Source organism: Triturus cristatus, chromosome 2_1 (genome assembly GCF_964204655.1).
Source record: "Triturus cristatus chromosome 2_1, aTriCri1.1, whole genome shotgun sequence".
Taxonomy (NCBI): domain Eukaryota; kingdom Metazoa; phylum Chordata; class Amphibia; order Caudata; family Salamandridae; genus Triturus; species Triturus cristatus.
In genome coordinates this window covers 582,113,509-582,139,243 of record NC_140581.1, presented here as the reverse complement: position 1 = coordinate 582,139,243, position 25,735 = coordinate 582,113,509, and the positions used below count along the sequence as shown (strand labels likewise).

The following is a 25,735-nucleotide window of genomic DNA, read 5'->3' as shown; positions in this document are numbered from 1 at the left end:
CCATCATAGAAAATTATTGCAATTGCTACAAAAGTCCTTCCTGATATTGATAGTTGTGCTGCTACAAATTGTTTTATTAAAGTATCCAATTTTCTTCCGTCAGCTGTACAACGTTGCATCATTAAAATTATGTATTCTCCATATTTTCTTAAAAATAATGTGGATAACATATCTGATTTACATTGGCTACACTCCATGTTTAGAATTGCACCTTTCACTAATTTATTGAAAGACACTGATTTACAGTCTGGTAATGTTAAATACAGAAATCTCTCATTGTCTACATTGGTGGTACATGTATACATGCAATTTTCACAATAATGTTCCCATTTGTAAGAAAGGCCAAAAATATTTTCTATTTCTACACCTTCATTTTCAAAAATTGTAAACATATACATTAAAAATTCCTGAGCATCTTGTTGGATATTTTGTGTAAATTGTGTAGAACCAGAACACACATCCAAAAGATTACGAACATCTGAAACAGATTGTATTTTACTTCTATCTGTTGTCAATTTTTCATAAACAGAATGCAACAGAGAACAAAATCTTTTTTGCCGATTCTGCATAATTTGTGCTTGCAAACCTTCCAGATAAAAAACAACATTAACCACTACATTAGCATAGCAGTTGACACCAGAACTATTTTCAAAATGATAACCAACAATCTCTTCAACAGTGTCCAATTTCTTTTTACCTGCAATCACAACATTATCTTCTTCTTTTCTTTTCTTGATACCTTCAGAACAGATATTCTCTAACCTTCTTTTTCGACCAACCATACGCTTTTCAAATACAGGATATTGACCTAAATTTGGAGCATACACCCTTCTTAACCTATTATACTCTTTTACACAGTTTGCATCTGCAGTAACCTTTGTCTCATCAAAATCAATCAAAAACAAACCAGATAATGTTCTGACTCGCGACAAAGCAACATATGCCTTACCCTCTTTAAATACAGTAGATCCAATGTTCACCAATGCACTGTCTGCACTTAATCCTTGAGATTTATGAATAGTCACTGCATATGCCAAAGAAAATGGAAATTGTTTCCTAAGGACATATAAATCTTTAACAAGCAAAAAACGAACTGAACAACGACCAATTTCTTTAACTTCATCAATCTGATCAAATCTAATTTTTAAAAATTCAATTCCTTCTTTTTTCTGATAATTCACAAAATCCACCACTTTGCCCATTGCACCATTAACTAAACCTTTCTCTACATCCAAATTACGCCTTAAAATTACGCGACAGTTTACACACACATACAGTGTCTTTTCCAAACCAGCAGTTTTAGATATTATTTTTTCTAAACAATCTAGTTTTGATTTCAACTTACCCGTCAAAATAATAGTGATTCCTTCATGTAGTATTTTATCGATGGCTTCCATTTTCACAATTTCTTCATTTTCCAATTTTAATAATTCTTCATTGAATATTGAACACTCACGCAGTGTCGGCATTAAACAAATCACTGACTTTTTTTTTTAGCAATTTCCACGTACACTTTTGCAGCAACTGCATTTTCATTTGGAAAGACATTGCAAAGTAATCGACTCTCCAAAGCTTCTTTCCCTTTTTTTGATAGAATTCCAATTCTTATATCTTGAAGAATAGTTCCATATTCAGCATCATTTGCCTGTCGCATATTTGTTGTTAGTTCCTTGTATTCAAAATTACTCCAAATGTTCACATTACCAACACTGCCAAGAGACTTTCTGGTATCTTCATGGGCAAGTGTTTTAAATACCGGTTGTCCTTTTACCGGTGTCAGTTTCAGTAGATCTCCAAAAACTGTGACGCGTTTTCCTCCAAATAACACGTCATACTCTGTTTTAAGAATTTGCTGTATTCTTAAGTGCACAAAGGCAAGCATCAAGTTTGAAACCATGCTCTCCTCATCAATAATGAGAAGTTTCATTTTCTTCAGCACTCTTGAAACTTCACAACAAGCTTCTCCAGATAGCTTGTGGTATTCCAATTTGTTCGCATGCTCTACTGGCAGCATTAGTAAACGATGTAAAGTAATTCATTTAATGTTATGTGCTGCCAACCCAGTTGGAGCAGTGACAACACAAGACAAATGCGACACAGTTATTTTTTTGCAGATAACTTGTAATTACTTTAATTAAGAAACTCTTTCCTGTTCCAGCTTGACCACTCACATACATTCGGATAGGTTGAAATGATGTACATGAGCATCCTTTCTTTTCATGAAGTAATCCATGGTCAATCTGCTCTTTCACTTGCTGATATATTACTTTCTGTTCAACATTTAGTTGCTCTTCCAAGTTTCCTAACTGTATTGCATCTTCTTGTGCTTGATACATTGCTGTTTTCACCTCATTCATTGCAATCACTGCTTCATTTTCAACAATTGGTTGTCCTAGTGGATCTTGACTCAGTACAGCAGAACTTTGACTGTCTTGAGAACTGTCTCTAGCAATCTCAGCTGCAATTGTAGCTTCTTGATCAATTTCATCATTCAACATTTTCACATAATTTGCAAAAGCACTGCATTGTATGCTATCTTTACAAGCATTAAATGAATCTTCATAGCTGGGAAAATCTCCAAGTAATTCCAGTTCAGAACTTCATGGTTTGAACATTTGCAAAAGGGCTAAATAGTAAAATTCCCTTTTGTCAGCAGTGTCGCAACTCAGTTTCCTGTGATTAATTAAATTTCCTTTCCTTTGTTTCACCAGACATCCTTCGGAACCAATCACTCCATATTTTCCATCGTTGATGTTCTCTGTAATCCGTTTAAAAGTGTAGTTTTGCAGCACTTCATAGAGACACATGTTCTCAAGATGATGACTTCTCTTTGGATAGTATGTGTCCAACATATTGGTTTTCAAAATATCTGTACTTTCTGGCTCATTTTCTGCTAAATATTCAATTTCTTGAACAGATTTCAGTACCCGATTTCGCATTCCTGCAAGACCTAGACTCACCCAAATGATTCTTCTACTTTTGGAATATAGACTTGCAGATAATAACCGATCTGAACATTCATATGCTCCAATTTCACTATGCGATAACATCTTCAAACTAAAACTGTATAATTTCTTACTTAGACTCTTCTCGTGAGAAATCTCTTCTCACATTTCTTTCAATTCAGTCTTTTCTGATTTAGTAATGTAAGACGTTACATATCGAGCGACAGCAATGGAATTGTCCGCAACATACTGAATATCCATGTTAGCGTTCCACATGGATAAAATTACTGGATTGTAGTCATTTATGTATTTTGATTCTTCGCTTCTTCTTAAGTTGTAGGTGTTTTTCGGAGACTTTCTTGTGATGGTATGTCGTACAGCTGACATAAAACTGTTCACTCTTCCTTTGGCTAATACAGGACGTGGAAATCCAAAACGACATTTGGTGTAGAACTTATCCTTTGACTTGTACTTTCGTCGACAGTATTTTCCACACCTATGGCTTTGAAATCGTAAGACTTGTTGTTTTAAGTTTTTCTCTTCTCTACTATTTGGAAGAGCACATGTAGCATAATCTTCAATGAAAGACAAAACTGTTTCATCTGAATCTGTTCCAAAGTTGGGGGCATCCTTGACCCATAACAACATATGTATATGAGGAGCACCTCTTGCTTGATACTCCTTTCTCCAAAAGAAATCCAGAACTTCTCCAAGAGGAGGATTCTTTTTATTGCAGATAAAAGACATCATAGCTTCAAATCTGTGATTGAAATATCTGCATACATTGACAGGATCCAAAGAGCACAATTCTCCAGGTGTCTTGTATTTAATATTTTTTATATTGCAATTTGCCTCTCGAAGAAATTCAAGTAAATCATCCCAAGCATACTCAGCACAGCTTAGTGTAACAAACCATGTAGGAGTTTCCAAGTTCCGTAGCATGCATTTCAGTTCTCCATGTCGACGGTACCAATATTCATTAGTCCCACGCTGACATGCCATCAGATTAATCAACTGAGATTCTAAATGATCATCTCTCTGATGCACTTTATCCATACAATCCTTTGCAGTTACATTTTGCAGATGCATTCCAGTTTTTAAAATGTGATTTACTGCATACGAAAGTCCAGACAAGTCACTTTCAAACAGAAGATGAAACATACAAGGGATACATTGTCGAAATCTTGGATCTTCTGCATATAATCTTGTTGTCCGATATTCAGATGCAGGAATCTGCACAGGACGTTCATCATATCGTCCACCTTTTCCTGTTGGAAACAACTGCGGGAAACAATGAGCTTCCAAGCTCTCTTCCCATACACTCATGGGACTTCCAGTTGCTTTTTTCATTTGAAACAACTCAATCATATTCCCCATCACCTCTTTGGAATGAAGTGGATGTACACTGTAATGTTCATAGATTTTTTCACATCTGGACATGTCCACTTTTTCAATTTGTCCACTTAATGTTTCACTATCTTCTGCTAAATCTATTTCTTCTTCTCCAACAAACATATTTCTATAGTACTCATTATTTTTTAACAGATACAATGATGCCTTTTGCACTTTTCTAACATCCACTAACTCTTGCCATATTTTCTTATTCTTAGTAGGAACACCATTAACCAGAATGACTAGTGGCTCATTTTCTGCATGATCTACACCAATGGTTTCAACATTTTTCCTTAAATCTAATGGTAAATACACAACTCTTCCTTTCAATCCTCTTTGCAACTCTGATGGAGGTAATTTACTTGTTTTGGGCTCCATACGAACAATAGCCTGAAATGGGTGAACACATTGTATCAGAATAGACTCATACGTATTTAAATCTATCAACTCTGGAGGAATAGGAACCAACTCTAGATTATTATGAACAGCTCTAGCAGGCATTTTATTCTCATCTAATTTATTATAACAATATTTGCAAATACGCTGCTCAGATCCCAAATCAAAACAATCCTCTACCAGCAAATAAGTTGCAAATTCCATACACTTATCATTATCTTCAATTTCACTCTTTAAATACAGATTGACACCCCTAGTCTGATTTTTATAGTGACTTCGCCAACAACAAATACAAGAAACATTTGGTCTTTCACCTGAAATTACCTTAAACTTTGTGATTTCATCCTCAAATTTTTCTGTAATTACGGGTTCTACATTGTCTTCAACATTTTGTTCTACTAATGTGTCAGTTTCTTCACTCTCTTGCTGAGGCCCAAAGTAACAAAACTCAATATCCTCACAGACCTGCTTCACATCTGATACTGACCCACGCAAAAGAGCACTGTTCAACTCACTTAACTTTAGTGCTGGACTTTTTGCATAATAGAACCTTCTCACTAACTTCTGCATTTGAGTATGATGTACTGCCAGCATTCTGAAATGGTGAAAAACACTTTCACAAACTTTCCTAGAAAGACAAGCCAGAGAATGACCTTGCAAACCAGTATGTTTTCTCACTCTGCAAGGGTCTAGTCCTTGCAGCAGCTTAATCTTTTGTTTTACACTTTTTTTAGTATAGGCTCGTAAAAAACTACATAATTTTTCAATAGATACCTGTCGTACACTACAAACACTACTGCAATCCCAAGTGTACACAGGGTTTTAGCACGTCTCCCTAAAACTTCATCAGCTATCACTTCTTCTGCATTTCTTTCAACCATTTTCTCTTTCTCCATTGGACAACCATCACTAACTTCATAACCTCTACCACTGGTGTCAACTGCATACAATAATTTTTCACTTAGTGAATAACTCTCTTCATTAAAAAAAGGCTCTGAACTAGAACTGTGTTTACATTCTCCCTAAAAAAAATCTCAATTTTTTTCTTTATTAATAATTCTTTTCCTCCTACTTTTGGCCTTCATTACATATATTGGTTTATCTAATGATCAAATTCTGTTTAACAATAAAATAAACAAGTTTCCTTTTTACTTCAAAAGCCTTCTCCACAATGCTTTCAATATGCTTCTTCTTTTTATAAAATAAAGCTCTCTTTTTATATTTCTTCACATCTTTCAGCAAATTATTCACTACTCTCTTGTAAAATATTTTTTTTGTTAATTCCTTATACTGATTTTGTCTTCTTTTACCATACTTTATCTCCTTTGACTGAACATTTACTTTTTTACTTTTCCTCCTAATTTGATTTTTTTTCTTACTTAAAAAAATCTGTGAAACTGGAGCATTCTCTACATTCTGTTTGCTCCTACAAACATTTTTAATAAATTGCTTTGTGATCTCACCAGAAGATTTTTTCCTTTTAGCCACATTATCTTGTACATTCAATACTTGTGGTTGATGTTTCTTCAAATAATCCTCCTGTCTCTGCTCTTTTCTTTTTCTTTTTTTTTTCTGGCATAATTTCTCTATTTTAACGTTCAAAAAGAGTATCTGTAAAAAAGAATCACAAATAAAAGTATATTAATAACTTGCAAATGTATACTATTCTATTACTGTACAAACACATTTTATATAAAAACTGACTAAGAAACTATGTCCCTGAACCACAAGTGTGACGATGATTAAAACACTACATACATAGTGCATACTACTTTGAAGCAGTTCATGCCCTAAAGCCTACCTCACTAAAAGACTACATGCTAACTGACTGAATGATTACAATACTATAAGGAAACAAACTGAGTGAGTGACAGGGTGTTTCCTAGAAGTGTATAAATACTGACATGGATATTGATGGTGTGAAAAACAAGTGTGTAGGTGATTAGAGACCTACAAGCATACTGGACAAATGTTTCAATCCATCCACATGTTAAGGCCTGTCTCACTCCAATACTATTTGGATACTGATTAAATGATTAGAGTACTGCAAGGAGAGTGCCTGGGTGAGTTTATAAGTGTTCGGGTTTTGGCACACTCAATGGATTACTCCATTGTGCTGAATGGGTCACTAGAGGACTCCAAGGGGAGTGACAGAGTATTTGCTAGAAGTACTTGGATACTGACTGAATGATTAGAGTACTGCAAGGAGAGTGCCTGGGTGAATTTATCAGTGGTTGTGTTTTGATGCAGTCAATGGATTAGTACATGGTGCTGAATGAGTCACTACAGGAGTGCAAAGGGAGTGACAGGATGTTTGCTGGAATTGTATGGATAATGACTAGTGAATCGCAGGTATGAAAGACAAGTGTGTAGATGGTTAGAGGACTACGTGCATAGTGGATAGGGGTTTGAAGCAGTCCATATGCTAATGCCTGGTCACTGAATGAACACTTGGGTGCTGACTGAATGATTAGAGTACTGCAAGGACACTGCCTGGGTGAATTTATAAGTGTTTGGGTTTTGGCGCACTGAAAGGATTAGTACATGGTGCTGAATGGATCAGTAGTGTAGTACAAAGTCAGTGACAGGGTGTTTCCTGGAAGTGTATGGATATTGACTGGGGAATTGAAGGTGTGAAAGACAAGTGTATAGGTGGTTAGAGGACTGCATCCATACTGCATAGGCATTTAAAGCAGTCCATGTGCTAAGGCCTGGCTCACTGCATGAGTACTTGGGTACTGACTGAATGATTAGAGTACAACAAGGTGAGTACCTGGGTGAACTTTTAAGTGTTAGGCTTTTGGCGCAGGGAATGGATTAGTACTTGGTACTGAATGGGTCACTAGAAGAGTGCAAAGGCAGTGACAGGATGTTTGCTGCTCTGTATGGATATTGACTAGGGAATTGAAAGTGTGAAAGACAAGTGTCTAGGTGGTTAGAAGACTGCATGCATAGTAGATAGGGGTTTGAAGCAGTCCATGTGCTAAGACCTGGCTCACTGCATTAATGCTTAGGCAGTGACTGAATCATTAGAGTACTGGAAAGAGAGTGTCTTGGTGAATTTATAAGTGTTTGGGTTTTGGCACAGTGAATGGATTACTACATGGTGCTGAATGGGTTACTAGAACACTGCAAAGGCAGTGACAGGGTGTTTCCTGGAAGTGTATGCATGCTGACTAGGGAATTGAAGGTGTGAAAAACAACTGTATAGGTGGTTAGAGAACTACATGCATACTGCATAGACATTTGAAGCAGTGTATTTGGTAATGAATGGTTCACAACATAAGTACTTAGAAACTAACTAAATCATCAGACTACTTCTAGGACAGTACCTGGGTAAACATTTCAAATTTTCAGTTCTGGTGCAGTGAAGACAATACTACATGGTACTGCACTTTAGTGTCAAAGCATGATTCATTTTTTCAATGCATAAGCAAACGCTGGCTTCTAATGCTACTAAAACTTGACAGCATGACAGGTTTAAAAACACTTATCTGCCACCAAATGCATAATGTTACCAAATGCTTCTCTCACAGTGGTTCCCAAATGCACACAAACTCACAGTGTGATTCTAGACAAGCAACACTATCACTAGGAGTTTACCAAACCTCATTCACTACAGTGGAAGTGGTAAGGGAACTGCACACAATCTACATATTTCTCGACTGCACCTTAGTGTCAATACCCGACTCATTTAATCAACGCATAAGAAAAGACTCGCTTCTAATGCTACTAAAACTTGACAACATGAGAAGTTTTAAAACATTTATCTGTCAGCAAATACACGATTTTACCAAACAGTTCTCTCACAATGGTTCCCAAATGCACACAGACTCAGTGTAATTCTAGACAAGCACCACTATCCCTAGGAGTTTACCAAAACGTATTCACTACAGTGAAAGTGGTAAAGGTACTGCACACAATCTACATATTTCACAACTGCACTTTAGTGTCAATGCCTGACTCATTTAATCAATGCATAAGCAAAGACTGGCTTCTAATGCTACTAAAACTTCACAACATGACATGTTTTAAAACACTTATCTGTCAGCAAATAGACAATGTTACCAAACGCTTCTCTCACAGTGGTTCACAAATGCACACAGACTCACAGTTTGATTCTAGACAGGCAACACTATCCCTAGGAATATACCAAAACTCATTCACTACACTGAAAGTGGTAAAGGAAATGCACACAATCTACATATTTCACGACTACACTTTACTGTCAATACCTAACTCATTTAATGAAAGCATAAGCCATAACTGTCTTCTAATACTACTAAAACTTGACAACATGACAGGTTTTAAAACCTTTATCTTTCAGCAAATACACAATGTTACCAAACAGTTCTCTCACAGTGGTTCCCAAATGCACACAGACTCAGTGTGATTCTAGACAAGCACCACTATCCCTAGGAGTTTACCAAAACTCATTCACTACAGTGGAAGAGGTAAGGGAACTCTACACAATCTACATATTTCACAACTGCACTTTAGTGTCAATGCCTGACTCATTTAATCAATGCATAAGCAAAGACTGGCTTCTAATGCTACTAAAACTTCACAACATGACATGTTTTAAAACACTTATCTGTCAGCAAATAGACGATGTTACCAAACGCTTCTCTCACAGTGGTTCACAAATGCACACAGTCAAGTCAAGTCAAGTCAAAAGATTTATATAGCGCGCTACATACCCAGAGGGTCTCAAGGCGCTTGTAGAAGGGTGGGGAGTTACTTGTCGAATATCCACGTTTTGAGTTGCTTTCTGAATGCTAGGTGGTTCTGAGTAAGGCGAAGGTGAGTGGGAAGTGAGTTCCAAGTTTTAGCTGCTAGGTAGGAGAAGGATCTACCTCCCATGGTGGTTTTGTTGATGCGAGGTACAGTGGCAAGGGCTTGGTTGGAGGATCGTAGCTGGCGGGAGGGGGTGTAGAAGGATAGTCGTGTGTTGAGGCATTCGGGTCCGATTTCGTAGAGTGCTTTGTGTGCGTGGGTTAGGAGCCGGAAAGTGATCCTCTTATTGACGGGGAGCCAGTGGAGTTTTTTCAGGTGATCAGAGATGTGTTCTTTACGCGGGATGTCTAATATGAGCCTGGCTGAGGCGTTCTGGATGCGTTGTAGTATTTTCTGGAGTTTTGCGGTGGTGCCGGCGTAGAGGGTGTTTCCGTAGTCCAGTCGGCTCGTGACCAGAGCGTGGGTGACTGTTTTTCTAGTTTCGGTAGGGATCCAGCGAAATGTTTTTTTGAGCATGCGAAGAATGTTGAAGCAAGATGAAGAAACGGCGTTGACTTGTCTGTTCATCGAGAGTGAGGAATCCAGGATGACGCCCAGGTTCCGTGCGTGGTCCGTCGGGATGGGTGCTTTTCCAAGGGCCTCTGGCCACCAAGAGTCGTCCCAGGCGAAGGGGGAGGTACCTAAGATGAGGACTTCTGTTTTGTCTGAGTTCAGTTTCAGACGGCTGTGCTTCATCCATTCGGCTACTTCTTTCATTCCTTCGTGTAGGTTGGTTTTGGCCGTGTTAGGGTCTCTGGTGAGTGATAGGATCAGTTGAGTGTCGTCGACGTAGGAGATGATGTTGAGGTTATGTTGGCGTGCGATGGCCGCGAGGGGGCTCATGTAAACATTGAAGAGGGTGGGACTGAGTGAGGACCCTTGAGGTACGCCGCAGATGACTTCAGTGGCCTCTGACTTGAATGGTGGAAGGCGGACTCTCTGGGTTCTTCCGGAGAGGAACGAGGTGATCCATTCCAGTGCTTTTCCTTGGATTCCGATGTTTTTGAGGCGCTGTAGAAGGGTGCTATGGCAGACTGTGTCGAAGGCTGCGGAGAGGTCGAGGAGGATGAGGGCGACTGTGTCTCCATTGTCCAGTAGAGTTCGAATGTCGTCTGTTGCTGCGATGAGGGTGGTTTCGGTGCTGTGCTTGGCTCGGAAGCCGGACTGTGAGGAGTCGAGGGATTTGGTGGTTTCGAGGAATGCGGCGAGCTGGTTGTTGACAGCTTTCTCGATGACTATGGCCGGGAATGGAAGGAGTGAGATAGGGCGATAGTTTTTGAGTTTGGTGGGGTCAGCTGTGGGTTTCTTCAGGAGGGCGCTGAGTTCGGCATGTTTCCAGCTTTCCGGGAAGGTTGCGGAGTTGAGGGAGCAGTTGATGACGTCTCGGAGGTGCGGTGCAATAATGGAGTCTGCTTTGTTAAAGATGTGGTGAGGGCAAGGGTCTGTGGGGGATCCTGAGTGGATAGAGTTCATCAGACGGATGGTGTCCTCAGTGGAGATTGGCTTCCAGTCATTGAGGATGTTCAGGGGGGGTGGGGGTCCTGCAGGGGATTGGGTGGGTTGGTCTTCGGGTTGGTTGTCGAAGCTGTTGTGGATGTCTGCAATTTTGTTGTGGAAGAATGAGGCTAGGGAGTCGCAGAGGGCTTGAGAGGGGGTGATGTCGTTGGAGTTGGCTGAGGGGTTGGTAAATTCCTTGACGATGTTGAATAATTCCTTGCTGTTGTGGGCGTTGTTATCTAGACGGTCCTTGAGGGCTGCTTTCTTGGCATTTCGGATTAGTTGGTGGTGTATGCGGGTGGCGTTTTTGAAGGCGTCCTTGGTGCTGGTGGTTGGGTCTTTTTTCCAGGCCTTCTCGAGGGAGCGACAGAGTTTCTTGGATTTCTTAAGATCATTGTTGAACTAGGAGGCCTTCTTGCTGCCTAGTTTGATTTGTCGTTTTTTCAGTGGTGCTAGGATCTCGGCGCTGTTGGATAACCATTGGGTGAGGTTGGTGGCTGCTTGGTCTGGGTTTGAGGAGTGGGCGGGGGGCCTTTGAAGAAGCGATGAGGAGATCTGGTCGATGGTGATTTTGTTCCAGTTTCTTTGCAGAGTGGGTTGGGGGTGGTTGTTGGATGTGGGCTTGTTGTAGGTGAAGTGAACGCAGCTGTGGTCAGTCCAAAGAAGAGCTGTGGTGTGGCTGAAGGAAACATGCTTGCTGGAGGTGAAGATAGGGTCGAGTGTGTGACCTGCGATGTGGGTGGGGGTAGTGACAAGTTGTTTAAGTACGAGGTTTGCGAGGTTGTCCAAGAGGGTGGTGGTGTTGCGGTCGTTGTTCTTTTCAAGGTGAAAGTTGAGGTCTCCCAAAAGGATGTAGTCCTCGGAGGGGAGCGCGTGTGGAGTGATGAAGTCCGTGATGTCTTCACTAAATTGTGCGCGGTGGCCTGTAAAGGAGGGTGCCTCTGAGTGTGGTCTTGGGGTCGATGTGGATCTGGAAGTGAAGGTGTTCAGAGTTGGCGAGATTGACGTCTGAGCTGGTTGAGATGCGGATGGATTTCTTATGGACGATAGCGATGCCTCCTCCTGTGTGGCCGGTACGGTCCTTGCGAATGATCTTATAGCCTTCCGGGATGGCAATGGTGATGTCTGGGGCTGAAGAGGCATTCATCCATGTTTCTGTTAGGAAGGCGACGTCCGGAGAGATGGTGTCGAGTAGATTCCAGAGGTCAATGGCGTGCCTGTGGACCGAGCGGGTGTTGAGCAGGATGCCTTGTAGGTGGTTGGGATCGGATATCTGTTGTGTGTTCGTAGATGAGGAGTTGTTCTTGGTGCCGTCGAACTTGCAGGAGTAGCAGGAAAAGGGTCCATGGGTGTGTCCAGGAGCCGCTTGGACGCAGTTGGGGGAACGGCCGGGGTTAAGGGCTAGGAGGGTGGTGGCATCGTAAGTAATGCGGGAGGGGTGGGCATTACGAGGACCAGGGGCTCTGGCGCTGGGCGCGGTCCAGGCGCGGACGGGCGTAGACGGGCTTACCTTTGGCGCACCTTCGGCGCGAATGGGGCGCGATCGCTGCGCGTGAACGCTGCGCGCAAAAGCCACTGTCATAAGTGGAAAGTTGAAGGGGAGGGGCGAGGCAGGCTCAGCTGGGAGGCGGGAGCGTGATTGGAGGGACGGGCTAGGACGTCACAGGAAGCAAATGGCTGCAACAACAACAAACACTTAACGCAGGGAGAGGTTGGGGCGAGCAGTGGGGCGCAATGATCAAAATATATATTTTATAAAAGAAATCGCTGACATAGAGTAGCGCTATGAGCACAGCACATTAAGAGTGACAGGCGGCGCTATGAAATTGGGCACAGAGCAAACACAGAGCAGCAATCACAAAGCAGCAAAGCAGCGCTGAGGACAGAGCGAGTCAAATGCACAATGCGGCGCTATGGTAGTCCAGCTGAAGAATGCAGATATTACAAGCAGCGTGGGAGAAGCGCTACGATACCCAGCAGGAGAACAGAGGGGAGCAACCGGATCTGCGCGAGTCAGGACGGTCACAGCTCTCGGGGGGGAGGGGTCGGTCTAATCTATCTGTGGGAGGCAGGCTCAGCTGGGAGGCGGGAGCGTGATTGGAGGGACGGGCTAGGACGTCACAGGAAGCAAATGGCTGCAACAACAACAAGCACTTAACGCAAGGAGAGGTTGGGGCGAGCAGTGGGGCGCAATGATCAAAATATATATTTTATAAAAGAAATGGCTGACATAGAGTAGCGCTATGAGCACAGCACATTAAGAGTGACAGGCGGCGCTATGAAATTGGGCACAGAGCAAACACAGAGCAGCAATCACAAAGCAGCAAAGCAGCGCTGAGGACAGAGCGAGTCAAATGCACAATGCGGCGCTATGGTAGTCCAGCTGAAGAATGCAGATATTACAAGCAGCGTGGGAGAAGCGCTACGATACCCAGCAGGAGAACAGAGGGGAGCTACCGGATCTGCACAGTGTGATTCTAGACAAACAACACTATCCCTTGCACTATACCAAAACACATTTCTTCATCTAGAAGAAGTACTACATTTTAGTATAGAAACATAACATAACTCCTTTCACAAATTCATAAACAATGTCTGGTTTCTAATTCTACCAAAATATGAAAACAGCACAGTTATCTGTCTGCAAAAACATGAAAAACACAAATGCTTATCAAAGAATGGTTTCTACATGCACACACACTGTCAATAAGATTGTAGAGAAAAAAAATACTCCCTACACTTTAGCAGAAGAAATACATTAGTCTGATTAAAATCAAAATAGTCTACATACATCCCCTCATAATTAAATAACTCACCTTTCAAGATGTTTTGTAGATTAAGAAGTATATTAGTCACACACCAGATTTTCTTATACAGAATCTCTGCACTGTGCACCTGTCAGCAGAACCAAAGAATGGCAAAGTTTCCCTCTCTTTTTCCACACATATATATGTAAACATCAAATCACACTCCTTCCCACATAAATTCAAAAGCAGACACACATTTCTATTGGTTAAATATTTCAACCCTTTTCAAATGACATAAACTTCAACCCTTCCCCCAATCTGCCTTCTGCCCGTTACCATAGAAACAGGTCATGGAACACTGTACTGAGGACACAGGTCAGAAGTTCAGCACACACAATGTTACTAATCAAGACAGCAAGTGTGCTTGACTTCTCAACATATTAGCTTATCATATATAATGTTCCTTACAATCAGTTTTTGTTAACCAATAAGAATAATGCATTAAAAAAAAACAGAAATATGCACCCTACCTTTCAGTGTAGAAGGTTGTCAAACAACCAATGATTTCTTGTCTTTTTTCAAAATTGCATCTTAGCCACCCTTTTAGAAACATCTTACTTTCTAAACTGCCATTTCATTTAGAGAGACCATCTGAGTGCATCCAGACCTCCTTACAAGAGGCTTACAGTGTGGATAGTGGGACACAGCTACATTTTCTGGAGCCAAAGGAATGCAGAAAACAAAGGCATTCACAAAGACCTAGGTTTGCCAAATGTAGACATGAAATGGATTGGACAGAGAGGGTTAAAGTGGCACCAATTGATGCCATTGGTGAAATCCCTCACGCAAATCCAACACCCTGACCTCATAATAGTGCACTGTGGTGGCAATGACCTTGACTGGGGTAGGTCTGGAAATGCTTATGAAGGACACCTTTGCAGAACTGATTTCACTTTTCCCTAAAACTGCCTTTGTGTATTCTAACATATGCCAAAGGCAGAAATGGAACTGGTCCGATCATTTTTGTCCACAGATTGAGAAAGCTAGGAAACATGTAAATAAATCTGTTTCTGCTTTTCTCCGAGACTACAGAATGGGGTCCATTTACAATAACAATCTGTGCTTTAATATGCAAGAGATGTATAGCAGAGATGGAGTACACTTTACTGATGAAGGAAACAGAGTCTTCCTAAACAACTTTAGACTCTGTATAGGTACTTACTTACAAGTACCAAAAACTCTGAATGAACACAACGGCTCTTTTTAGAGCCACTCAAGAACAAAACACTTAAGGTTAATCTTTATCTCCCAACAATTTCATTTTTTTTCCCTTGGATCCGCGAACCCACCGCGAGAGAATCCGTGCATCCAACGCGATAGGATGCGCGCACCGTGCGCACATTTCGCCGTATTTTTTTTTTTTTTAAAGGGGCCCCAGGGGGTCCTTCTGGGACCCCCTAAGCACCTCTAGAGGGTTAGAGTATTTCCACTCTGCCCCCTTTGTATGTTTTACACACTTTTTCCCCTTGCTTCTTCAGCCTCTCTTCTACTGAGGCAGAAAATGGCCGCCAACAGTTCCTGATTTCGAATGTAGAGAGACACTCGACAGCCAATTAGCATTCAGCGTGCGATCGTGAGGGTGCGCGCTCGGTTCGGGGAGGGTGCGCTTACGGTGCGGGTAGGGTGCGCGGATCCTCCGAGGCCATAGATATATATGTACTTTTAACTCTAATTTTCTCAGGAACTACTGAACGGATTCACACCATATATGCAAAAGGCACAAGTCCGAACTGGGGACTACCTCTTTGCCAAATTTGGTGTCATTCCGTTCAGCGGTTCGGGCTGTAGCTGCGACAACAGATCCTATGGGAAATTGCATGGGGAAAACGCGTTTTGGGACCCCCTTTTTTCTCGGCCCCCGCTTGACGGATCACAGCAAAACTTTCAGGGTAGGAGCGGAGCGGAGCTGGCCAAAAGTTTGGAAAATTTTGCGAGGATTCGTCAACCGGCGCCAGACTTATTGGGAATAGAATGTTGCGGATTTCCTATGGAAAATAGGTCCTAACTATAAGTGCCTACTGGCGACCGCCAGTAGGTAATATGTGTGTATATATATATATATATATATATATATATATATGTGTGTGTGTGTGTGTGTATATATGTATATATGTATATATGTATATGAAATGCAACACATCCTTCAGAAGGGACACGGACTCCAAATGTTTGTGTTACGTCAAGCAAAGTTTTACAAGGACATGACAATATGATGCGTTTCAGCCACCACCGGTGGCCTTGATCCCAATAAATAGATATACAGTTTTGCTCTTTGGATCCACCGTCTCCTGAGCTATGGCCTTTTAAAAATTGCTTCAGCCACAGCCCCCATCCCTGGAGCTTCCAATCAGCCATTTGTTCAGGATATGTAGTGCTTATCCGACATATGTTTTGGTTGTCTTTGCTATCTTTTATTGTCATCTGCTTTGCTGCAGACTGTCTAGATTTGTCATCAGGCTTACTCCTTCACTCTTGGATCTGTTTTTCTCACTTGTCCCTATATACCACCTGCTTGCTTGTATCTTTTGCCAATATGGTCTTATGTCGAGTTGCTCTCCTTTGCTACTTGTGTGCTGACTGCCATCTTCAGAGACCAGCTTAGCTGAGTATTGCCTCTCTTGTCACATGAGGTAGAGGTAATGTAAATGACTCATCTGTAAGGCAAACCTTTTCCCACAAACAAACTATGAACAGTTTGAAAGCCTTCCTTTCTGCTGAATAACAGCTGATGATTCATGAAAATTGGGCACCTGCACTCCACTATACAACTTCATTTCTAGATCTCAGTGTGTTCTCCAGATATTCCTTTCCCTTATAAAAGTGCCAAGATATTCAGGGAAAAGGTCTTCTGCGGACCCTATATGGCACTTGGTCCAGATGGTCTTAGGGACGTTAAAGAAGTACTTCTAAAAAGTATTTTCATCCTTCATTTCCTCTAGGTACACCCCTTATATCCACATTGTTCCTTTGTGATCCATTTTCAAATGTCCTCCTGTTACTTATGCAGGTAAATATTCTGCTCTTCCAGAAGGACCATACATATTTTGAGTTGTTCCTTTGGTCCTCCTGTCTGATTTTGCTGACAATTCAAACCTTCTCCCACCAAATTGCATGCAACATTTTCTGTTTCTTCCAAATTTGGAGATGTGTTTTGACTGACATAACTGACATAATCTCCTCCATTTTATCACTGAGATAGTTTTACAAACTTTTTTGTGAGTGATTCACCGGTGTCACAAGGTACATATGCCATTCTCACCAACTTGTGGCGTAGGGCTGAATATCACTCTGCCATTCTCCCCAACTTGTGGCATAGGGCTGAATATCACTCGGGTCGAGTGTTCTTTCTTGTCTGGCCCTGTCTTTAATGAGAAACTCTTTCTTACTTTTGTTCCCCGCCATAAGCGCCATAGTGCCAACCAGATAGGTTGGATGTGTGAGTCCGAAGGATCTCTTACCTTATTCTCCCTCAATGTATGCTTTATGGTGCCTTTCAGTCAGTCCACATCCTCTCCTCAATATGGGTATTTCTGGCTTCCTCCTGGTGATATCAGTTTATGGCCTTCGAGGAGGATTTCATCCTTTCCTTCCCTCTGCTTTCTGTTTCTGATCTCTTGCGAACCAAGGACCACTTGTTGTATTGTTTTCTGTGGTAGTACTTAGGTTTAGCCAATGTCTTCTGGAGCCCCTTGTCAAATACTGCATGGATGTGCATCTCCGTTGTGCCTGGTTGATAAGATACCACTTACTCTGCGGTGTTATAATTTATACCTGAAAGGGACTATTAGTTATGGATTCCTTGTCTTAGAATTACCCCCAGGTGTCAGACTGGATCCAGAGAATATTTCTTCTGCAGTACCCCTGCGTGTCGGTAGGTAGAGTCGGTCGACTCCGCATTCGTAGTTGGTGTCATGATTGCCGCAATGACATCACGGTATGTACTTAGACGCCGCCCCTGCACGCTGACGTCAGTTCTTTCTTTTTCCGCGCCAGCCAGCAAAGATCCGGTTGACTAACAGTTTTTTTTACTTTTTGTCGACTTCTTTTCAAGTCATTTGACTCCTGGTGCACAGGGATGTCACATCGATGAACCGGCTTCAAGCCTTGTGGCTCCTGCCTCAAGCTGATGTCGGTGACAGACCCACATGTTGTGTGCCTCTGGTGTCTGGAGCGCAACCACGACCCGAAGTCGTGCTCCGACTGTCGGGCTATGGCACCGAAGTCTTTGCGGGAGCGTTCCCGAAAGCTACCGGAGGTCCGGCAGTCGTTCTGTGCCTCTCGGTGTCCAGGTCGAGAGGGAGGTCGCAGAGCCACCACCACTTCTCGTCGAAGTCTTTGTCGTCGGGTAAGTCGTAGCACAAAAAGAAGGCAAAGAAGCACCGTGGCTGATCGCGTTCTCCTCTTCCGTCGGCTGACACGGCACGAATGCAGATGGATGTCGTCCGGCTTTGCCCGGGAGCCTGTTGGGTCGGCTCCAAACTTCTCTCCCTTCCCAGAAGCCGGAGCAGACCATGCCCAACTTCGTAGTTTTTACGAAGCACTCCACTCAATCTTTGGGCAGTCCGACTCCACCGGTGCTCCTTCGGGCCCTGCGGACTCAGCTGGGGGTTCTAGGCCTTCGATGCCGGCGGCTTCAGCCTCGGCACCACAGGGCCCCCAGGGATCCAGGTCGGCACCGGTCGACCTTACGACACCTCCTCTGGCGCCAAATCGATTGGCGACCCCTCCGCCCCCCGACTCCAGTTGTGTCCTCAACATATGTCGACCCCAGCCTCCCCCTCAACGTAGACACGGAGCTGGACCGACGTCGACTGACGCCAGTACCGGTGCCGACCGGTACTTTTGTACCTCTGTTCTACCCTGGTGTTCCCTATCGCCCTGGGTGGCAAGCAGAGAAGGGTGAGTCGGACTGGGAGGGGTCTGTGGACCCTCTTGCAGACCAGTTGGAAGAACCGGACTGAAGAGAGCGGGTGAGGACAGAGGTCGGGATACTTCTCCATACCGTGGCATGCTTTCTCCCCCTACCGTGGCGACTGCGGAGGGAGACTCTTACGTTGTGGTGTTGCGTAGGGCGGCTGAGGCCTTAACCTCCTGACCGCTGTGCTTTGGCCGGCAGCAGCCTCTTCGGAGCCCCTACTGACGTTCAATGAGGGCTCACGGACATCCTTCTGGGCACTTGGTCCAAGCCCAGCTCAGGGCCCCTGTGGTCGCCACCGCTCGGCCCTGGAAAACCCATTTTCCTCTCCTAACACCATATCACCAAGAGCTTGGTAGTCCAAGCCTCAACTTCCAAGGGCGCATTCCCTACTGCTCCATCTGATAGGGAATCCAAGAAGCTGAATCATCTTGGGAAGAAGATGTTTTCTTCCGCCAGCTTAAGACTGCAGTCAGTTAACACCGCATGTCTCTTGGGCCATTACACCCATTCTGTGTGGGACATAGTCGTGCAGGTGCTGCCACAGTGCCCGGAGGAGTCCCGGGCCGTGCTCTCCAGTGCAGTTGCCGAGGGTAAAAAGAAGCAGCGAAGTTCACCATACGATGTGGGCTTGACACCGCCAACTCGCTAGGCAGGACAATTTTATCGTCGGTAGCCCTGAGACGTTACACCTGGCTGAGGTCCACTGGCTTTTCAGGTGTGTCCAATCAACTCTTTTGGACATGCCCTTTGTTGGCCGTTGCTTGTTTGACGACAAAGTGGACAACATGCTCGAGCGCTTTAAGGATTCCAGAGCTATGGCCAGATCCTTGGGCCTCAGTCAACCTCTCACCCTGCGCAGTCTGCTATTCGCTCCTTTCGTGGCTACAGCGGGGGTGCCCCACCACGTTCTGCCCAGAGCCACAGGCCCGCGCAAGCTGTCCAGCCTCCTCAGGCTGGGGATGTAGGACCCACCGTCATGGGTCTGGAGGCCAGCGGGCGGGCCAGTCCACTAGTGCCCCCTCAGCAGCAGCCTCCAAACCTTCCTAGTCGGACCTTTCAGGGCCACCAGTTGCCAGCGGGTTGGCAGGATTCACAATCACCTCCCCCCACTGGCTCAACATCACATTGGACAGGTGGGTATTGCAGATAGTCCGAAGGGGTTACTCCCTCCCCTTTGAGGCTACTACTCCCTCCATGCCACCGGCTTTCCATTGCATGTCGGAGGATCACTTAGCCCTTCTCCGTCAAGAAGTTGCAGCTCTCTTGGCCAATGGAGACATCAAGCGAGTCCATGTGCCAGACGTAGGTCATGGTTGCTACTCCCACTACTTCCTGGTCCCCAATAAGGACAAAGGCCTGCATCCTACCTTGGATCTCAAGGATGTCAACCGGTTCCTCTGGAAGGAGAAGTTCAACATGTTGACATTGGCTCAAGTTCTGTCTGCCCTCGACTCTGGAGACTGCATTGTAGCGTTGGACTTGCAGGACGCTTATTTTAACATCCCCGAGCTGCCTGCCCACCGTCCCCTCGAGTGTTCACGAAAGTGATGGCGGTGGTCGCAGCTCATCTGCTCCGATCAGGGGTTCCAGTCTTCCCCTATCTCGACAACTGGCTGTTGAATACAAGTTTGCCCCAGGCTGTCGTCTCCCACCTCCAAACTACGGCGGCCCTCCTGCATTCGCTGGGGTTCAGAATCAACGTGCCAAAGTCACACCTGATTCCTTCTCAGAAGCTCCTTTTCAGCGGGGCGGTTCTGGACACAGCGCAGTTTCGGGCTTATCCTCCTGAACAGCGAGTCTGGGAGATTCGGGTTATGATTCCGATCTTTCAGCCTTTATCCTGGGTTTCGGTCAAAATGACCCTGAGGCTGCTGGGCCTTATGGCCTCCTGCATCATGCTGGTTGACTATGCCAGGTGGCATATGCGGCCTCTGCAGTGGGACCTGAAGTTCCATTGCACACAGCATCAGAGGAATCTTTCCGATTGCGTCCAGATCCCGGAGAGCACTGCGCACCAATTGCAGTGGTGGCTAATGAACCAGGATTGGGTCAACAGCAGATCCCTATCCCTTCCTCAACCAGAGTTCACAGTGGTGACAGATGCATCACTTCTGGGGTGGTGCGGCCACGTGGGGAAGGCGGAGATAAGAGGCCTCTGGTCTCCGGCAGAGTCTGGGCTTCACATCAACCTTCTGGAGCTCGGGGCAATTCGTCTTGCACTGAAGGCATTCCTTACTTCTGTCAAAGGAAGAGTAGTGCAGGTGTTCACGGACAACACCATCGCCATGTGGTATTGCAACAAACAGGGCGAAGTGGAGTCGTGGACCCTCTGTTGGAGGGCATTACTCTCCTGTTTCCTCTTATTCCTTTCGTAATGCCCCAGTGGGACTTGAACCTTGTTCTGATTTTCGAGCTGTTACATAATTGCTCTCTCAGACTAGTAACACTCAACTCTGCCTTTTTGGTGGCCATCATCCCTGCTCGCAGGGTGAGTGGGCTTCAGGCTCTTTCTTCTAAACCTCCTTTCCTGGCTGTTCATCCAGACAAGGCTGTCCTTCGCACTAGACCTTTTTTTCTTCATAAAGTGGTTACCTCCTTCCACATAGGACAGACCATCACTTTGCCCACCTTCTTTCCGCCCCCGCATCCTTCTAAAGAGGAGGAGATGCTCCACCATCTGGATCCAAAACGTGCGCTTTCATTTTATCTGGATCGCACAAAACAATTTCGGGTAGATGATCAGCTCTTTGTTGGCTATGTGGTTGGCAAGAAAGGTGGGGCCGGGCTAAAACTGACCATCTCTCGATGGGTCGTTCTTTGCATTAAAATGTGTTATTCCTTGGCGAAAAAGGAAATTCCAGTAGGGTTGCGCGCCCACTCCACCCGGCGACGGCAGCCACTACTGTGTTGGGAAGTGGAGTCCCTCTTCATGCCATCTGCAATGAACATGGGCCTCATTGCACACGTTCACTAAACATTACTGCCTGAACAGCCAAGTCCAGAGAGACAGCTTCTTTGGCCTTTGGCCTTTCAGTTCTCCAGGACTTTCTGGTGTGAACTTAGTTCGCAGACCAACCTCCAGGGTTGGTATTGCTGGGGAATCCATAACTAATAGTCTCTTTCAGATGAACAAGTTACTTACCTTCGGTAACAATATATCTGTAAGAGACATATAGTGGTAATCCTCAATTTGCTGCTTGCAGTAATTCTTTCTGTTTGTTGGCAGCAGTAGGACCATATCTCATCTTCTATAGGGAATCCCAACTCCGGTTCCCAGCCAGCTCTTGCTCACCCAGAAGCCCCCTTCTGCAACCCAATCGTTGCTTTGTAAATATATGACACTGCGTGGGGTGACCCGTCTGTTTGCAGTAGCAAATGTAATGGTAGCAAAGACGGTGGTTCCTCAGGGAACCTCGGTGTGGCTTTTTTTTTACATCATGTCTAAGCCTCATATACAAAAAATAGTCCATAGTGGTAGGAATCTTTCCCCCAAAGAAAGCATCCACCTGCTTGAATTTCCCATCTTCGTATAACACTTCCCATGTATGTATCGGGTACCTAAAAAGCATACACCTGCATATGCTCTCATTCGTGACTGGAATGTTGATGTGTTAATGGGAGTGACAGAGAATAAAGCGTATGGGTGTGCATTTTTTTTAGCAATAATTTTCCACGAGGAGTTGGTGCATGTTACAGTTGAATACTTGCCCCCGGTTTCCTGCCTGTTTGTTCTCAGAAACCCAGATAGTGGAATGGGCGACATATAACCGTGCGGTCCGCTAGGTGTGTCATAAATGGTGGGGGTTTAAACCAATATTCAGCATAGTGGGCTTGTGCACTTAAGTAGTATAGTTCAGGATCCAGTGCCTCAAATCCACCCTGAGCGAAGGGCATCATGAGAGTGGTCCATTTTATTCTGGGCCTCCCCAAACTAGTCTAATTATTGACATTTTAGCCTTTTCAAAAAGGGACGTCCAGGCGGATATAGTCTATGTATGAATAAGTACAGAAATATTGGCAATAATACCATCTTCATTAACGCTATTCTGCCAGCCAATGATAGAGGCATTGCAAACCATTTAGTAATTGTTGGGTCAACTGAGTTGAGGACTCTGTCTACATAGGGCCTACTTGACACCAGCACGCCTACAGCGTTTTTACCCTGATACAACTTTCCTTTGCCCCCGCTGTCAGGCGCAAGGCGCAGATTTCCACCATATGTTTTGGGCCTGTCCAGATATCCAGACCTACTGGGCAGCTATCCACACGACCCTCCGCGATCTTACCGGACTCCCCCATCTGGCCACATGGGAGTGTTGCGCGCTGGGAATAATTGGCCGGAGGAAACGTCACAAAGTGCCCATACGTTTTGTCTCCTTAGCGCACCTACTGGCTAAACGCTGCATAGCTATGCATTGGCGCTCCCCTTCAGGCTCCCCGATTGCAGCATGGGTGGGGGCGGTGCTCAAATGGGCCGCAGCTGAGGAGAATGCCCTGCGGGAGGATGAAGCGAAAGGCATACGTAAAAACCCAATATCCCTGGAATGGGCGCTCCTACTACATCAGTTCAAACAGTCTCAGTCCCAGGATGATTCGAGCGCAAGCGCGACAACCCCTTATATCACACAGCTACGGCTACGGTACAAGCCCACGCAGGCGGAAACCCCCCCTGACAGTTCACACCTTTCCGGGGGCTGCTGGGCTCCCGCACCCACCATCCCGATCCATTCACCTATACTGCAAGCCCGTCTGTGCACCCATGTTCTCGGTAGGGGGAGGTAACCGTACCGCTACTTAGTTGCCTGAGGGACCATACGTACCCTAGCCTGACTACACCATCTGAAAGTCCATGACGACCCCTAGTTTGATTCCCACCCCCGGTTTGTTCTTTACTTGGCAAACACCTGCTATAACGCATACAGCATCCACATGAACTTGAAGTAATTGTAAATGCCTATAATGCTACTAGCTGATTGGACATACATGTTTCATGTTAATGTGGTCAAATATCAATATGTAACACCTGTAATAATAAATGCCAATAAAAAGAAGATAAAAAAAAATGAGTTGAGGACTCTGTCATAATTGGCCCTTAAAAATTCTTCCCTGTCTTTTGTGACAATGATCCCCAAATATCTACGCTCTGTGTCGCACCATTTTAACGGGTACTCCAGTAGGCTATTCGGGGTATTTTGGGTGAGCGGATAAATCTGGGATTTGCCCCAGTTTATTGTTATACCAGAATATGCGTTCACAAATTGTGTGACGTCGCTCTGCCTGGCACAAACCCTGCTTGGTCCGGGAAAATTAACTTCTCCATTAACAAACTCAGCCGTTTAGGGAATACTTTGGCTATTATCTTAGCATAACAGTTGATTAATGAAAGGGGTCTGTATGAGTCAGTATGGTTTGTTGTTTTGCCTGGCTTCAGGATTGATACTATGAGGGCCTCTCGCATCGATTGTGGCAGTATCCCCGTTTGTACAGCTTCATCGAACATTTGTTTCAGAAAGGTGACCAATATATCTATGTATGTTTTGTAAAATTCGACCGGCAGGCCATCAGGGCCTGGGACCTTGCCATTGCACATCTGCATTATGGCTACTCTAATTTCTTCCTCCTCCAGGTCCGCTGCCAGGAATTCACTGTGTGCATTACTTAGCCAGGCTAATTCTATTTCCTTCAGATATGTATCCGTCTCAGCCTGCTTGGAGTTTCTAGATGGGTACAGTACCGAATAATGCGCACTAAATGTGCGTATAATTTCCGCTGTGTCTTTATGAGCTGCACTATTTTCGCCTATAATTTCCAGTATGTAGTCAGTGTTTTTAGAAGGGTCAATTCGGCTAGTGCTTTGCCTGGTCTTTTCCCTCTGTCCATATTTCCTGGCTTTATAGTATTTCTCGCAGAAAAGGCATTCCCTCTCTGCCGTCTCCTGGTACTTGATAAGTGTTTCTCTGATGCTTGCTAATGCAGAGCTTTATTGGACTCCTGTGTCTGTCTCTCCAGGTCTTTTAATTTTACTTCTAGTTGGGATAGGGTCTTCCTTATATCATTTAGTATACCTCCCGCCTTGGCCAAACACACCCCACTCATGGTGCCTTATAACGCCTCCCAGACTGTGGTAAGGGAAGGATTCAATTCCATATTGTTTTTGAGGAATTCTTCATATTTCCAGTTCGAGCTCCGCCTTAAAGGCTGAGTCTAACAGCGTATTTACAGGTAGTCAGCATGCAATATATCTATTTTTGTTTACCCAGAGGATCATTCGCATATACACTGGGGAGTGGTCAGAATATATTCATGCTAAATGTTGTGTATGGGTGATCCATGCTACAATCCCTTTGGAAACCAGCAATACATCAAGCCTAGACCAGGTATTATGTACCACGGAGTGAAATGTACCTTCTGCCAGCCTCGTGTGACAGTAACACCCAGCATCAACTAATTGCTGTTCGGTGATAATTTGCTGCACTTGCCGATGTGCCTTGGTATAATGTTGCGGTTGGGGGTGGGAGCGATCTTGTGTGGGATGTATTGTGAGATTAAAATCCCCCTCATATTATGTGTGTGGATCCTATATTCACATTCAGCCCCCAGAGTTTGGTGAAAAATAATTTATCATCAGTATTCGGACCATAGCAGTTTATCTAAGTAACGGATTGTGATGCCAGTCTGCCCCACACTAAGCAATATCTGCCCTGTCGATCGTTCAGCGTCCCTTCTGTCATGTATGGGGTGTTTTTCTTCATAAGGATAGCTGTCCCCCTTGAATACAACAAGTAGGAAGAGAAATACCTATGTGAAGCCCATTTCTAAGCAAACAGAGGCGTTGTTAGTGGGGCAGTATGTGTTTCTTGAAGCATCGTGATGTTCGTGTGGTGTCTGTCCATATATGCGAGTAGATGTTTTTTCTTCTGGGTATCCCCCAAGCCTCTAACATTCCATGTCATTAGACCTATTCCCGCTAGGTGGTCGTCTTTACTCATATTTTGCGTCATTGT

At 44.3% G+C, this 25,735-nt stretch overlaps 1 protein-coding gene across 2 annotated transcripts in view; it reads left to right on the top strand.

Annotated features, from left to right (window-relative positions):
- ARB2A (ARB2 cotranscriptional regulator A) overlaps nt 1-25,735 on the top strand; it is a 1,780,167-nt gene that overhangs the window by 1,130,559 nt on the left and 623,873 nt on the right. The gene's annotated exons all lie outside the window — the stretch shown is intronic.